The sequence below is a fragment of the Chinchilla lanigera genome, unplaced genomic scaffold (assembly GCF_000276665.1).
Source record: "Chinchilla lanigera isolate Chin_1 unplaced genomic scaffold, ChiLan1.0 scaffold00073, whole genome shotgun sequence".
In the NCBI taxonomy this organism is placed as follows: domain Eukaryota; kingdom Metazoa; phylum Chordata; class Mammalia; order Rodentia; family Chinchillidae; genus Chinchilla; species Chinchilla lanigera.
The window spans coordinates 8,744,560-8,760,197 of NW_004955474.1; the positions used below are offsets into that span (position 1 = coordinate 8,744,560).

General features: G+C 38.5%; 1 protein-coding gene across 3 annotated transcripts in view; it reads right to left on the bottom strand.

Moving 5' to 3' along the window:
• The window catches only part of Agtr1 (angiotensin II receptor, type 1), a 47,364-nt gene that overhangs the window by 10,618 nt on the left and 21,108 nt on the right, over window positions 1-15,638 (bottom strand). For 2 of the 3 annotated variants that reach the window (XR_001230743.1, XM_013502791.1), the window contains exons 3-4: window positions 10,972-11,106; window positions 4,815-4,928 (exon numbers count right to left, since the gene is read on the bottom strand). The gene's annotated coding sequence lies outside the window, so the exon portion shown is untranslated. The remainder of the gene's footprint in view (window positions 1-4,814; window positions 4,929-10,971; window positions 11,107-15,638) is intronic. The other variant, XM_005401426.2, reaches the window with a different exon arrangement.

Sequence of the window (15,638 nt, forward strand, 5' to 3'; positions counted from 1 at the left end):
CTCCCGAGTGCTAGGATTACAGGTGTGTGCCACCACGCCCGGTTAGTTTTTCCTTTCTTTAGCATTCAAATTGTGAAAATCAAAGCACAGCAGAATGGTCCAGCAGAGAAGTACCAGACTGGAGCCCTGGCAGAATCTTCTCAGCCACTAACCAGCCACACCATCTTTAATCCCTTACTTTGTTATTCCTTAAATAGGGCAAAAGATTTAGAATGGGAATCCCAACACTTATCCTCTTTTCTACCTCATCATTGATACAGGAAAAAAGTGAGTGCTTTGGAAGATATAAAAACCCTTTGAGAAATGTAACCATTTTATAGTCAAGGGTAAAGGAAATGAATGTAATAGCTCAGGTTTTTAAAAGAGTAATGAAATTTTTATATGTAGAAATGTGTTTCAATGTCATACTCTAATGACTTTAAGAATTATAACGAGGCACTTGACTAATACCAGAAAAAGGTGAAATGGCACAGGTTACGCAGGCTCTTCATTTAGTACTTGTGGCGGCAAGTGTTTGGGTACAAGTTTGGGCCCTTAGGGCAAATTTGACAAATAAATAGTTTTCTTGTCCCTGAAAGTATTTAAAGATTTGGAGATTTGATTCCTCTTTTTTTGTGTGTTGTACTGGGAATCGAACTCAGGACCTCCCACTTGCCAGGCAGGCGCTGCGCCACTGAGCTAAATCCCCAGCACTTGATTCCTCTTTAATCCCCACCATTCTCTACGCTTTGATTCTTCAGGTCAGTACTGTCCAAAGAAATATAACGTGAGCCACACATGTACTTAAAATTTTTCTAGTGGCTACATGAACAAAGACAAATTCGTTTGCATTATGTGTTTCATTTAACTCAACATACCTAAACTATTATTTTAATATGAAAATTATTGATTTCTCAGTTACTGAGATAGAGATTCACTTGTTGAGACTGAGATTTAATTATCGAGATTCAAACTCCAGAGCACCATTGAAGCACCCAGCACATCTCTGTAGCTGCCTTCCGAGTGCTTGGGTCCCCTGGGCTGGCTGCGGTAGTGGACAGCACAGCCGCGGTGCTTCCTTCACGAAGGTCTCTAGTTCGCCTGTCCAACAACGCTTCTGAAATACTGGTGCCTGGACGGCAGCATCAGCTGCTCTCAGGAGTTTGCTAGATATGCAGATGTCAGGCTCCGCCCAGGATGTATTGAATCAGAAGCTGTGGGTGGGGTCCAGCAAGCTATGTTTAATGAGCTCTCTACGCATTATGCGTAAGGATATTTGAAAAAGACTTCAGGGCAGGCGTCTTGATTTGCAAGTGTAGTTTTCATGCTAACAGGGGCTGGGGATGTAGCTCAGCGGCATAGTGCCTGCTTGGCAAATAGGAGGCAAGTCGTGAGTTTTGTTTCTGCTACCGAAAAAATAAATAAATAAATGCTAATAATCGTGATTAGTAGGTACACAGTCAAATCCAGTGCGCAACTAAGGTACTCTGAGCTAAAATGTTTTAATTTGGCCTCACAAAGCCTCAGAAACTGAACTGTAAGAAACTCCTAAGTACTGCTGAGGAAGTGCTCATTAAACTGTGTTTCCTTTACACATTTGGGTCTGGTGTAGCTGGGTATCTCCGGCAGGATCTCAGCTGGTAAAATGCTCTTCATACCTACTCCCAGGTAGCTGAAACTCCTTTGCCTTGGGGCATGAGGGGGGTACCACCTTCAACCCCTCCCCCCAGTTGAATTAAGATCTACTTGGGGAGGGAACATAGTGACTCAGGGGAGAGCCAAAGTTAAAGTAGTGGAGAGAGTAGTGACAGGAATCAAAAGATCTGAATTCAATGATTTGCTTCTCATGGGCTTCTTGCGGGCTGTCTGACTTTTCACTTAATCTGTGATTTCCTTTCTTCCAGTTGGAAAGTGTTAACAGCGATGCTCATGGTGGATGGTGATGAAATAAATGTCTATCCAATCTGGCTAGTGTTGGACATATCAAATAAGATTACATATGTGGAGATCCTAGAGCTTTGGGCTTTTGTTGGTGTTATAAAATTCACACTATGGTGTAAATGACTATTTCCCCTTGCAAACAAATTTGGGTCAGAGAGATCAGGAAACTGTCAGAAGAAAACAAGCTACATACAGTACAAGCCAGGGATGGACTTGCTTGTAGAAGGGGAGCTGAAAAATATTACTTAAGAGCTGCTTGAGCTGAACTGCTTTGATAAGTCTTTGTAAATCCTATATAATTTAAAAATATGAATTACAATGATACTACATCAATGATTGTGATAAAAAATTTCGACCAGCTTATCATTTCTTTTCTGTGTTGGGCTGCTTGGGCTTTCTTGTTAAACAGCCTGTGATAAGAGGCACGGATGTTGGCCCAATGAAAGGTAAACAACACTCTGCCAACTGAAAAATAAGATGAGATACTGGTGAGCGCTGCTTCCTGTGAAAACTTCATTAGCAATAAATGAGTGGCCAGATGTCACATGTCAGATTTGAAATGAAAATATGTTCTCTGGAGTTGTGCGCAGTCTGAGCTGGAGTTTAAAAAGAACTCTACTTTTTTGTTTTTGTGTTTCTTTTGTTGGTACCAGGAATTGAACTCAGGACCTTGTGCTTGCCAGGCAGGCGCTTAAAATGAACTCTTTTCAAGAGAGCTGTGTAAGCTAATGTACCACTTCTGCCTTCTGAGAGTTTGTTCCTCCCCTCAATGTAAAATCAAATGCATCTCTCGGTTCGGTTCGTAGAGTGGCGCTGTATATATAGTGTTTCTGCCTAGAAGGGCCGTTGGTGAAAGGGCACGTTACTCACACGGCAGAAACCGTGGAAGGATACGGGCGATATTTTTGAACATTTTGTGCTACACCGAGACCACCGTCTCCTCTTGTTTTTAACTTTGGCGTAGGAATTTCTCTTTTTCTCACCTTCACTTTTTGCAGTGGATGTTTGCTTTTATCAGCAGCAACAAAACTGCTCAAGTCGGCAACTGTCAACGGCAACGCCCCTCCCTGAACTGTGCTGTAACAACAACCTTGTTAGCACTCGTCTTTCTTCTTAAGATATTAAAATCCTCCTCTTGTCCTCTCAGCTAGCTAAGCTGATTCTGTTCTCGCCCTCAAAATCGCAAGCTTCCAGCCCGAAAGCAATTGTGGTTAGGGATGGAAGCCGGCAGTAAGAAATAGAAAGAGTGCAATTTCCTTTGAGCCAGCAGAAATCTCAAATGATATGCTGGTATGATGGAAAGAGCTAACGCGTTCTAGTTTTTATAAACAAACATTTTTGGGGTGAACTTCTTCAACCCAATTCCTTTGCAGTTTCAAAATCTTTGCAGTTTACTTCATTCCAGCTGAAGATCACGGCTGTTTGAAATCTTTTGTTTATTTTTCCTGCCCAATTAATTTTAGTTCTTATCTCCTGTAAGATAGGAGAAGTCTATAAATAAATTAAGAGAGTGTAAGCGAATTATCTTTCTCAAGTCTCCTTTCAGAGAAATATTTACATAGAATTTCTATGCATAGATTTACATAGAATTTCTAGGAGTCTAGAAATCCTCCAAAATACTTAAAAAGTTTATTTCTTCGTCATTACCTACACGTTAGACACTGGGGGTGTTCTCTGGCCTGTGCATAAAGGAAGTATTTTTGAGTATTTTTGAGATGATTAATGGGAAAAAATGTCAATTTAATCTTTTAGGTATATAACTTAAGCATAAGGGTACACACACTATGTCCAATTAAGCTTATTTAATGTAAAACTTTTATTTTTCTCTGCATTTCTGCAGGTATCTAATTTATAAGAGAAAGACAAAGTGATGGTTTAGTACTAATGGTACCAGTTATCATTTATGATTAAATGAATATGTGCTGTGTGCCAAGTATTGTGTTAATTGCTTTAATTTTTGTAAGAACCCGTTGATGGAAGGTACTGTCATTTCTATTTTTAAGATGAGTAAACAGGCTTAGAGACCAGGTCTTTCCATTTTTAACACCCTATAAGTAATATTTCAAAGCTTGTATTATTAGTATTTTAATTTTTGCGATGTCATCCATTCATGGTCTATTTCACTGCTTCTCAAGCAGGGGTGATTTTTCCCTCTAGGGCCATTTAGCAATATGTAGACACATTTTTCATTTTTAAAACAGGGGAAGGAATAGGAAAGGGATTATTGTAACCTAATACTTAAAGACTGTTTTACCATAAATGATAAAACATTATCTAGCCCAAAATATCAATACACTACTATTGAGAAACCCTGCTCTGGTCCCTACTTTTTTTTAAAAAGAATTTTGATAATTTGTAGCTCTTACCTTATATGGGATAAGTTAATTATATGCTGCATTTTATTGGTAGCTTTGTTTCATGTTATTTTATCTTTCCAGGAAAAAAGATAGATTCTGAGAATTTTCTAGACGGTCGGGAATCTGCACAAATACGCTGGCAGACAGACCGAGTGGATTCATCACAGAAACTTCAAGAACTCTACAGCTGCTGTGGAGGCCCCAAGGCGTCCACTAGAGGGAGGACACCGCTTACTCCGGAAGTCAAACCCTGCCCCCTGGTGGCATCCCCACCCTGGGCACATTCTAGAGGGGCCTGAGACAGCATCCGTCTGCACCCTTGGGGTCTGAACTGATTTTGCAGCGTTTGAATATAAACTCAGCTTTATTCACTTTAGCTTTTTTTCTCTCTGTGGAGTCGCATGTTAAATGTATGTAACATGTCATCAAGGTTCAGAATTAAACCAAGTAGAGAAAAGTGAGAAAGAAAAAGGATACACACATGTAGGAACAAACAATACTTTCTGGAGATTTGGCAACCAGAGTTCAGTTATTTACCTTGATTTTCTGTTATTTGTAACTTCCCTCCAGACACACACTCCCAAAGGCTGCAATATTAATAGTTTCTTGGTTCTTCTGTTATTTTCTCTTCAAATGGCTCATAGTGTAGCTCTAGAAAAAAAGCAGCATGAAGTTTGAAAGACCAGCTAAGTCAGAGGAAATTATATTTCCCTCCTTTTCCCATTAAGATCTCTATTCTCTTACTATGAAAACCCCCCTGAACATCTTATCAGAGAGTGCAGCCTTTTCTGTATACTGATGCCAGATGAGTAACATTTTAGTGAGGCATTTGAAGTCATGATAGGCAACTCGGTAGGAGATAAACAAGGTCATTTACAAGGTCTTTTCATTGAGAACATCAGAGCTTTCAAAAGATGCACACAGTCCGTCCTGGATAATCAGGGTAAACCAGAAATGAAGAAAAAGCCTATAAAGTACAAAAATAAAGAAGCAGTCAGATAGAGACACTCAAAATTAAGAGTGAAAAGATAAGGCAAACGCTGATGTCAACTCTTAATATGTAAAACTAGACACATTAAGTGAAAGAGCAACATAATTTAAGAATTTGAAGCGTGGGATCTCGGTTTACTGTAGGATTAACAGGCTTAAATAGTGCCTGGTTGCTCTCCTATGAGAAGCCCAATATAGAAAGAAAGAGAAAAATAAAATATAGATAATAGGAAGTATGGAGACAGAGCTTTCTCACAGGGGAAGGGAATTGAAAGGTGGAGGGAGCGGGGAGGAGAGGAAGGAAACGGGATAAGAAGGATTAAGATGCGTTATGTCCATGTACCAACTCCCCACGAGGACTGTAATCATTACGCACTGCAAATACACACTAATAAAAATAAAAACAAAAAACAGAAATGCTATTGGATTGTTGAAAATGTATATAAAAAAGATGTGGAACAAACATCAGCTTAGAATCAGTGTTGGGGGTTCTCAGGGGCTCTTTCTTTGCCTTTTAGAAATCAAGACCGCGAACAATTCATTCATTCTTCACTGGACTTTGATCTGACAAGTGGGAATAATACTGACAAGCCTCTATCTCGACCTCAGAAGAATACTGTAAGACGGTATGTTTAGAATAATTTTCCTCATGTGTATATTCAGTATGGATAAACTACATAACAATAAAAACAAGTTTAATAAGTCACTAGAGTAAACTATATATACACAGAGATATGAATTTAGCACTTAGAAGCTTAAAAGGAAGCATTAGCTAATGTTAGTAACTCATCAGCTGTCTGCTTATAAGAAATGATCCTACCACAAGCTTCGTACTCACAAAGGTCTTGGGTAAGGTCCTGGCTTAGCTCTGATCAATCACGTGATTCACTAACTTACTTACTTTTTGGTATTAGTTTCCTTATCTTTAAAATGGGATTAAAACCAATTGTGTACAGTGAATATGAGGGTTAAATAAAACATGGGTAATAAGAGAGCTGTATATTACACACTCAATAACTGTTCCTATTATTACTATTATACCTATATTTTCAATACATAATCATATATCCCCATACACATACTAAAATATCCACATAAAATTTTACCTTATATGTGCAATTTCTCACATTATTACACATGACTAAGTATTACATGTGGCATGCTGTTAGAAGCCCTTTTAACATAATAATGTGGTAATATAATCTGTTGGTAATCCTGTAAAGCAATTTAAAGATTTAGGTTTTAAGAAATGAAAACAATGAATATATAAAATGGAAGTGATTTCCAGATTAAGTTAGAGAATGAAAAAAAAAATCACCATACAACTTTGGTTGCCAAGTCATGCTTTAACTGGTTAAATGACAAAAATTCTTTCAAAATTCAGGGTACAGGAACAAAAAAACTTTGCCTACAGCTCCCCTAGTATTCATATAAGTCTCTTTCTTGAATTATCTGACTGAACATGTGGTAATTGTTGTTTTTTAATACGATTTCATAAGTTCAGTTTCTAATAATTATGCAACATGTTGTTTCTGGTAATAACCTTTTTGGTATTAATGTACTGCTATATAAAATAATGGAAAAGAAATTAGGCTGATTTTTTTTTACTCAGAATAGCGGAAGCATATTTGTGAGGTTCATTAGAATTTTGTGAGAATAATATAATATGCTAATAATTTTAAATATTTTGCTGCGAAGGGGTCCCAATTCAGAGAAAATATGTTTTAGAAATCAGTCTATCCCAGTACCCATGACAGTTTGCACAAGAGAAAAAAATCAGATTAAAGCCATTCCCTATATATATTACATACTTTATGCTAGCCCCAAAATGAAGGTGTTCTCCTTATGTAAAAAATCATTCTGCACCGGTTGTGGCAGCACATATCTGTAATTCCAGCACTCCAGAAGGCTGAGGTAGGAAGATTGCAAGTTTGAACTCTGCCTGGGCAAACGACTTAGTGAGACCTTGTCTTAAAATTAAAAAAAATTTTTTTTAAAAGGCCTGGAGATACAGCTCAATGTTAAGGCCCTATGTTCAATCCCCAGTACCATATAGATACATAAAAGATAATTTTTCCAGTACCTTACAGAAACATAAAAGATCATTTTGCAATTTATGGCCTTATAATTTATGTTTGGAGAATAGCTTTATCTTGATGTTCATCAGGAAGTCACAGAAATTTCAGAAATACATGAACTGAATTGTTACTTCTCTTCTTACAAGAAACATATACAATAACTATATGATCAATGGTACTTTGACTGTCAGATTAGTCCAGTGAAGTCTATTTTAGCCTATAGTCTTTTGCTCCTCTTGAAGCAGTTAAGTCAGAGATGCACAGAATTTTTATTGCTGGAAAGTTGCCTAGAAATTATGTGCTCCAGGGTTCACATAATCAAATGCTTAGGGCCCCTGGGAGAAATAGACATGGTTGAAGTGTCCCTGCCGGTGGATGGAGGGGTGGCCCTTTTCTCAGAGGCACACAGGGAATTTTCTTTGCAGTGTCAGCCAAATGTGGGAAGTATGCTGGGGTAGGCTGTACAGCTGATTTTTTAAGATAAGCAGAAACTTCTATGTGTTATGTGAAATATCTTACTTTGAAGATATCATTTGTTTATAACGCAAATGAGAAAGCAACACTGTGGAAGTAAAGAGAACTCTGCAGACCACATCAGAGTTGTTCTTTGGGTTGCTGATTTGTAGCTTAGGATCCTAGCCAACCACCTACTTTTATAACCAAGAAAACCAACTCCTAGCTGTAGCAAGATGCTATACACCCCATACTAATGTCTTTATATGACAGTGAATACGAAAACTAAACCTGAAGTCTTTAGCACTCTCTTCTTCCATTTCCACATTCAATGACACTCCCTGGCCTAGGTGCTAAATAAGGTGGGAAACACACAGAGATATGATGGGATGAAGTATTCACCACCCCGTCTTACTCTCAAGCTGCCCTCTCTGCATGTGCACGAGAAAAGCTTGGCTTAGAGTCTGAGAAAAGTCTTAGGAGGGAACCTGGACCTCACACCACCACCACCACCCCTTTCGGTATTCCTGTTAGGAATTTGTTTTTCTTTTCTCATTTTTCTATACAGTGAAAGACAGTTATATCTCTTAGAGCTATATTTCTCTAAAGTGATGATCTCACATGGGTGAATACCACATAGAATCTGTGATAGGTGGGTATTCCTGCATATTATTTTGACATTTACTCCACAAATATCATTCAATGTCCAAAGGTTATCAGTCATGAAAGAATGATGCTATTTCCTAGAACAGCATTGACTCCTTGGCTCTGGTTATATATCTAGTGAGAAAGTGAAATATTAAGGTATATGTAATAAGAGCTACAATATTTATGTTGGAAAGTTTCATTACTAATTAAGATGTTTCTAAGTGAACTTTGATGTGCCATGTATGAAATTATCTACACATTTATGTTACAAGGCCACATTTATTATTTTCATACCAGTATATTTTCATAATCCGTGCACCATAGGTTTGAGAATACACATGAAAACAAAGTTCATAAAAGAACATATCTACTATTGATGAGGCAGATACAGTGAAAGAATTACACAGGGTTAGCACTGGAGGTGCAGGGAGTGTTTCTGACTAATAGTAAACCTTGGCTAGCATATACATTGTTTGGAATTCCTGCTCTCCTAAAAATTCCTAAATAAGTAATTGGTTTTTCAGCTTTGGTGGAAGGAGGATTTTAGTTCTCATTAGGATATTTTAAATTCCATAGAAGGATGACACTTTGGTTCACTGCATAGTTCGCTGGAGAAAAACAGTCTGTGATTTTATACAGTACGTAGTACTTTGGACAGAACAAGCCTAGCAAAACACTAACTTCCTGATGAATTGGGTTACATGTGAGGAGATAACATTTCATGCTTTTTAGAGCTAGGTTGTTCAGGGGAGCCAGAAAACACAGATGGAAAATGATGTCTGATGATGCAAATTTTCTTGTAACTGACTCAGAAGGAGCCAAGCCACGCTGAGTGTTGTTGATGACAACTTTTCAGAGCAGTCTCAAGGATGCTGGTCTATGGCAGGTGCTGTCCATGCCCCAGGGGCAGGGAGGGTCCGAGTGAGGTGGGGATGGGGTTACGTAGTGGGTAACCTCCTATGAAAAGGAGGCTTGTATCTGAGCATTTTAGAATTAAGCAAATAAGAAGTAGAAGGCTGTTGGGGTCAAGCTCAGCATCCGAGAAAGAATATTGTGGGAGCAGCAGAACACGTATGACCTCAGCATCCCAAGTCGCACTCGAGTTCCATCTGCGATAGTGTAGTTTTCATGCCTAGAAGTTCTATTTCAGTCTTGTATATCTTCCCTGTTTCTACCTCCTATATTCCAATTTTCATCTAGATTCCTAAACATATGAAATACTGTTACAATAACCATTTGATGTCCTTGTTTAACAACTCTACTCTGTGTCACTATTGGGTCTGTTTCTTTTCTTTTTTTTTGTTTTTGTTTTTCTTCCGGTACTAGGAATCGAACTCACAACCTTGCGCTTACCAGGCAGGCGCTTTGCCGCTGAGCTAAATTCCCAGCTCCTTTTTTCATTTTTTAATGGCTAACACTTTCCTCCCTCTTTGCATGCTAGTTTTATAGTGAATGTTCAATGTTGTGAATTTTACTTTTTTGGGGCATTGGAAGTTTTTCTATAAAAATTCTCCGGGTTTGTTCTGGGAAGCAGTTGAGTTAAATGCAAAGTTTGATTCTTTTGAGTCTAGGTTTTATGTTTTGTTACTTGGGCTCAGAGCAGCATTTAGTCTAGAAATGATTTCTTTCTTTTTTTTTTTTTTCTGTTCTGAGGTGAAACCCTTCTGAATATGCTACCTGATGCCTTGGAATTACGACATTTTCCCTTCTGGCTGGTGTGAACAGAACTTGCTTTCTGGCTCGAGACAATCTTTGGGGCTTGTTATTTCTATTCCTTTTGGGCAGTTAGTTACTCACCCAGATGTATCAGAATATAAGGAGGTCACTTTCCTGATCTCCAGGCCTTTTCTTTAAGCAACTCTCCCCTCTCCAGCACTCTGTGCTGTGAATTCTAGTCTCCTTGGACTCCCAGCTCCATCTCCTCAATTTAGGGAGACGAGGAGCCCTTTCTAGCCTTGCCTTTCCTGTATATAGCTGAAAAGTCCTCCAGACAGAGAGCTGGGGCAATCTTAGGGCTCCTTTCTTGTGTCCTGTCTCTCAGGGATCACTGCCCTTTGTTATCTGATGTCTACTATCTTGAAACCACTGTATGTCCAGTACAGTACATCCAGATTTTTTTTTTTTTTTTTTGGTTTTTCTCCGGTACCGGGAACCGAACTCACGACCTTGTGCTTGTCAGGCAGACGCTTTGTCACTGAGCTAAATCCCCAGCCCCACATCCAGATTTTTAAAATGGTTTTGTACAGGAGGTAAGTTCAGTTTCTGTTACTCCATCGGGACTGGAAGCAGAAGTCCCTGGCTTTGAGTTTTGACCCTACATTTATCTACAATTTGATTTTGGGAGAACTACTAAGCCACTTCCTCTACTTTGCCCATTTATGATATGGGGATAATGCTACAATGAATGATCAAGGGAATCTTTTATTGGAAATCATGTTATAATCTATAAGATTAGGCAAAGGAATATCCATAGAGATGAATCAGCTTCTCAATAAAGGACCAAAACCAGATGTGGTGGTACACACCTGTAATACCAGCTACTTGGAAGGCTACCTGGAGGATGATCACAAGTACCAGCTGGGCAACTTGGCAAGATCCTGTCCAGGTTGGGGAGAGGGCTGAGGTTATAGGTCAGTGCTCCCTGAGTTCAGTCCCCAGTACTGCAAGAAAGAAAAAAAAAAAAAAAAAAAACCACACTTAATGAGCCTCTTCTCTCCTTGGGTGGAATAGCCTGAGCCTTTTTCTCTTGAGCAGCCATGCTAGTTAAATTCTTACCTATTAATGACCTTGCCCTTCCCCTTTGGATCTGCTGGTAAAAGGTCTACATGCCAAATAAATAACTTGCTTCTACCCAGAACCCATGAACAAAACCAAATTCGTGTGAAATATTTTGCCAAAGCTTCCTCAGCATAGGATTGTAGAAGCATCAACAGAATTTATGTAATTGTACAGTAATAAAAATCTCATTTTTCTCATTTATACCTTTATTTTAAATAATCATTTTCGGTAAACTGTGAAGCGGGAATAATACTTAAAACTACGCATTGAGTGCCAGGGATATAGCTCAGTGGCACAAGCGCTTGGCTAGCAAGCGCAAGGTCCTGAGTTAGATTTCTGGTGCCAAAAAACAAAACAAAACGAAACTATCTGCCCACAGTTATAAATATATGGAACTCGCTCAGCTTATAAGCCATACATTACCATTTGAAATGGAAAGATTTTTCGTTAAAGAAATATTCTTCTGACATTAAAATTCTAAGTTACTAATGTAGTAACATGAGTGAAAAAAATAATAAAATCCTATGACTTTTTTATTGCATGTTTATTTAGGCCAAACCAGTATGAGGTAGCTAGATTAATTACTTTTATACTGTTAAGTACTGTACATAATTAATTATTGCATCTAACTTGTGTCTGAGCCAAACCTGTAAATTACTATTCATGCAGGGGAGTGATGATAATTTATGTACTCCCTCCATGCTATAGCTTGTTAATATATTATTTTTGATTTGAAACTCGATGTTAAAAGTTTGTAAGAGGCTTTTAAAGACTACCCCATGACATAAGTTCTCAAATATGAATTTCAAAATTACGGCTGATGGCATGCTATGATAGGAATTTAGTTAGATGATGGAGTTATAATAGATTTGACCTGAAAATTGTTTTCTTATGTTTATTCTGATCTTTTGACCTTTATGGTTTTAGCTTGTGTTTTTTCAATTCTGCTTGATACCATGATGTGGATGTTCTTTCGGCCCTTAGTCATATTTCTGTACGTCCAATGACATGCACAAAACCTGGTATCATCCACCCTCCATACTGGTCTTTCATATATTTAACTGTGGCATAAAGTTGAGTGCTTAGAGACAGGCTCACAACCACCATGAACTCACCGAGCTAAGGGAATGTCAGTGAATCCATTTTTAAGACATCAGTCAGCTTGTGAAAACTTCAATAACAAGCTCCCTGAGATATTTGTACAGAGTCAAGTGAAAGAGTCCTTTCAATGTTTTATAAATTCAAAAGCTGAATTTCAAGACAAGTCATTACATTTAAAAAGACAAAAGAAGAAACCAGTAAAAATGAAAAAAATCTTTGACATGATAAAGCGCGATGTTCCGGAGCCTGCTTGCCCTGAATGAGCAGTGTTAGTGCGATCTGAGACCAAAGCAATCTCAGGCCTCACCTCAACTCTCCTGAGTCTGAATCTGTACTTTAAGAAGATTCCCCAGGTGAGCTGGGTGTCCATTCAAATCTAAAGCCCATTCGTCTGGGGGTGTAGTTAGTAGCCACTTACACTTGTACATGAATCTTGTAACCTGGAGAGCCTACAACTGGAACATGAACTCACATCGTGGGCGTGTGACTGCCCATGGAGAGAAGCTGATGCCAGAACAGGCACCTGAAGGTGTAGAGACCCAGTTTTTTTGGGAGGGGGTGATTTTAGAATATGGAGGAAGAAAAGCCCCAAATAAGGTGAATGACAATAAAATATATTTCACATAACATAATGTTTGTCAGCTCCATTCATATGGCATGGAAAAAAACACCACTGGGCCTTTAGTCAAAGGATCCTTGCTTGTTTCAGAGGAACTAGCGTCTGAAAGAACACAGCCTGCTCCGGCGATTCTCAGGGCACGCTGTAGCTTCTCTTTGCTTCTACGGAATATGTGAATTTTGACACACAGGAGATTTTCACGAACTGCTCTGTTTAAAATGCAGGCCCCTCCTGCATCAGTGCCTTTCTCACTGAGGTTTTCCAACTGTTCAGCCACTAGAGGTCTGTATTACCTATTTTTATAATCTTAGCTCACTGGTTGAGACTTTCACCTCTGAAATTAAGGCGTAATACGAGGAAATAAAAATCACAACACTTTAAGAAACGAAGAAAACCTAAGAGGAAACTGTTCATTTGGAAAGAGACTAACACTCCCCTGCTCTTTGGAGGAGGCAGCTGAGCACACGTTCACTCTCCTGAACATAGAAAGCAGGGACCGCTCACAAATCGGGGGACAAAACTTACTGTCTGCAAAGTTCCTACGCAAAATAATCTGCCCATATATTTAAGCTCTCTGTTTCAACTTTAAATTTTAAAGCGTTTATTTTCCTATTGAAAAGAAAGAAAAAAAAATGGAAGGAACTGAATTAATTCTCAGTTCACTTAAAAGAGCAATTTTATCACTTTCAGGAGGGGGTTTCAGCAGTCCCTTCTTTTATTGGTCATACTATATTAGTTTAAAAATTAATGTCCTCTCAGGCTTACTTTGCAAGGCTCTGCTAACATTTTGTAAACTAATGCACGAATCTGGGCTTGCCTGGTTAAATTTTCATAGAGTCACGGTACTTCCTGGTGGTACCTTCTATACATTGGGTCCCCCAGTTTTGCACTGTACCCCTTGATCAAGAGTAGTCCTTTGGGGTTTGCCCTCCGCTAGCAGCAGCCCAGGCACTGAGTCTCCCAGAAGCCTGGGAATCAGGCTTTTCATTGATAGGAGCACCTTATTAGAAATGATAAAAGTCTTTCCGTAGCACACGGAGCAGACCTCCTAAAGTATCACACATTCATATATTCACGTATTTAAATGAAATGGTAGAAAATATTGCAGACATAAAAGCTATAATTTACTGAGTACTGCACCGGGGGTTCAGATTCTGATGCTAGATTTCATAGATTCTAATTACACCTGCATTTGGAGTAAGTGGCTACATTTGTTGCCAGGCAAGGTGTAATGATAAGAGGCTCCCCTCTTTTAAAAGGCATTATTACATAATGTTCCTGGCCTGTGACGCCTCCGCAAGCATAAGCGGGTCTAGTGTGCTTTCTTCTCAGTCTGTCACTTTATTAAAACACAACAATTTGCAAGTGTTATTTGGCAGATCAGCTGGGTTCATTTCAAAGGCTAATATTTAACAGAGGGGAAAATAACCCATCCCAATCCTTTTAAACTATCTTTCTGTATATTTGCAGGCAAATTGCCTAGTGTTTTATAGAGATCTTGAGCTGGGACTTAGGAATAATTTTAGTAATGCCTTGCATTGCTTGTCTACATAATCCAAATTATCAATTCGACAGCAAAGGGACGCTAATCCACAGTGCCATAATTTGTACCGCAGACCACAGTATTTAAAGTAGTTAAGTTTTCTTCATTTCTTGTTATATTTCTGCCTATGGCTGGTGACATGTGAATTAGCAATTTTCCTCACTGAACTACGACAGGGAACTATCTGCTTTACTCTGTCTGGAACATCCCTTTCAGAACTCCTGACTTTTCTATTATTTAAATGATGTAGCTTACACTTGCACACGATATTGGAAGAAAACCTGTAATTAAATACTAGTGTAGTGTTCACTTATATGAAAAAATGCTGCTGTGATAGCAGTTAAATAATAGCAGCAAGGTCTTTGGCACTGAGGAATTTGGTGGGCTACCACTGGGAAAGAAATAGTTGGAAGCCAGGAGTTGAAGTCAGTCCCAAATTCCAGTCTTGACCCTGGCTCTAATTAGCAATGTGGGTAACTTGGGTTCAGTTTCTATGAGAACAGTACAGGCAATAAGAGAGCTCAGTATATATGTTTGTTTTCTGCTTTTCAACACACTGATTCAATAGTGCCTGACACCAGAAAGTGTCCAATTAATACTATTTTTTTCCTGTTCTTTCTTGTCTTCATTTATAAGGTATTGGATACTATAGTGATATTAATCTTGCTTATGTCCAAGTGTGTGAGACACAAATATGTTTATGTGTGTGAGATAGTGCTCACGAACTGGTCTTCAGAAATTTTCACTCTGAACACTAGATCACAAATTGGGGAAGTTTCAAAGGTGATTCATTCTTCAACTGGAGATTTTTATGCCTTTTTTTTTAAATAAAAGACTATGCCATTTGGGCTACATTTCATTTATTTCTTTTTCTGATTGGGATGATGACTTACATTTATGACTCTTTGAGGATGACTATTGAATTGAGAAGGAGTGAACTGAGAAAGAGAAATCATTTTTCAAGTCAGTTAAAACTTGAAGCTAAGAATCTGTTCAGATTCAGGAAATTTAAAAAAAAAACATGATCTTGCTTAAAATGCTACCTTCAACCCTTTCATTATCTTAAACTTCCAGTTTAGAGAAGTTTCTTTTCTCTAAAATGCTGCATTAGTATTTTCTTCACCAGAAAAATCTGTGGGAGAGGAATTTGA